Raw genomic sequence first — 1,602 nt, 5'->3', positions numbered from 1 at the left:
TATGGATTTTGATTGAACCTTGTACCTTGGACACTCTATTTGGCTTATGACCCTGAAATGGACATTCAGCTTCTCTATTTCTGTTATCCTGCTTGACCTAAGTTATCAGCTTGACCTAAGGCTGTTGATTAATGCTCTGCTCATTTGGGGTTGAGGCTTCCGGCAGAAACCAAGCAGGATTGAGGTAGTCAATTTACCAGGTCTTTACGTAGGCTTTTTAAAAATCCTGCCTTAATTCCCAGAGATCAACTACCAGATAGTTAACTATACTGACTAGAAGGATCAACAGTCTGACTTGGGAATGTAGCTATGAGAGAGATTTGAATTAGCCCCCTCCATCCATTAAATAGGAAACCCTCCAATGAAATTTTCTTTCAGCATTCCATTTTCTAGAGTTCCATTAATTTAAAAAAAGGTTTCACAAAAACATTGTAGGAATTCTGTGAAAACTCCTTTATTAGAGTATGAAGCTTTTACTAAAATTCAGTGTATCCTGTTGTTTGATCCCGAGTCTGATCAGAAGGAAAATTAACCAAGTACAGTAGAGTCTCACTTATCCAACATAAACGGGCCAGCAGAACGTTGGATAAGCGAATATGTTGGATAATAAGGAGAGATTAAGGAGAAGCCTATTAAACATCAAATTAGGTTATGATTTTACAAATTAAGCACCAAAAATCATGTTATACAACAAATTTGACAGAAAAAGTAGTTCAATATGCAGTAATGCTATGTAGTAATTACTGTATTTACGAATTTAGCACCAAAAAATCACGATACATTGAAAACATTGACTACAAAAATGTGTTGGATAATCCAGAATGTTGGATAAGCAAATGTCAGATAAGTGAGACTCTACTGATAAGAACAGATACTACGCTTGATCTTAGCCAAAAGGCCGAGAAGCGAGAATCATACTCCCTTAGAGAATAAGGAGAAATTGCATATCCTTCTACAGGGTTCAGATAAAAACTCTATTTTAAAACTGGCCCTTTTTACACAAAAAGCGCTGGCCATTCGTGAGAAGATGGAAGAGGAGAGCTGATACATTATTGCCACTAACAAAATCCAAACTTAAAATTTACTACGGACAAGTCACTTGTTTTACTTACCCCTGTCCTCATTCAAACCTTACCTTAGAAAATTACTAATTTTAACCTTTTTACTCTGTATTTGTCTAGGAGCGGGTTATTAGGCCGCAGGTCGGGATGTTTTGTATCTTTACATGGTTTTATTGTATGTATGCGTAAGTGTGTACGTATTGTATGTTTTACATGTTTTGATATGGTCAAAAGTGACTAATCAATAAAGAATTGTTGTTGTTGAGACTCTACTGTAACAGAGAAAAGTAACAGAAGGAAGAGATTGTCAGTAGCTTACTTACTAGAAGAAAATTGAAAACCAAGTCAAATTCTTTAATTTTTATAATAATAATAATAATAATAATAATAATAATAATAATAATAACTTTATTTTTATACCCCGCCTCTATCTTCCCAAAGAGGACTCAGGGCGGCTTACATAGTATGTTTTCCTTGCTAAAAACCACACTACAAAATAGTTTTCAATTTATAGCCATTTAAGGAAGAAGGAAAAACACCC

General features: G+C 34.8%; 1 non-coding gene across 1 annotated transcript; it reads right to left on the bottom strand.

Moving 5' to 3' along the window:
* Positions 1-718: 718 nt before the first annotated feature.
* LOC134295740 (U2 spliceosomal RNA) lies at positions 719-910 on the bottom strand. The gene has a single exon (XR_010002374.1). It is a non-coding gene; the product is annotated as a U2 spliceosomal RNA (small nuclear RNA).
* Positions 911-1,602: the final 692 nt, after the last annotated feature.

The sequence above is a fragment of the Anolis carolinensis genome, chromosome 1, assembly GCF_035594765.1.
Source record: "Anolis carolinensis isolate JA03-04 chromosome 1, rAnoCar3.1.pri, whole genome shotgun sequence".
NCBI lineage: Eukaryota > Metazoa > Chordata > Lepidosauria > Squamata > Dactyloidae > Anolis > Anolis carolinensis.
The sequence above is the reverse complement of the archived record's forward strand: the minus strand, read 5'-3'. Positions and strand labels throughout refer to the sequence as shown.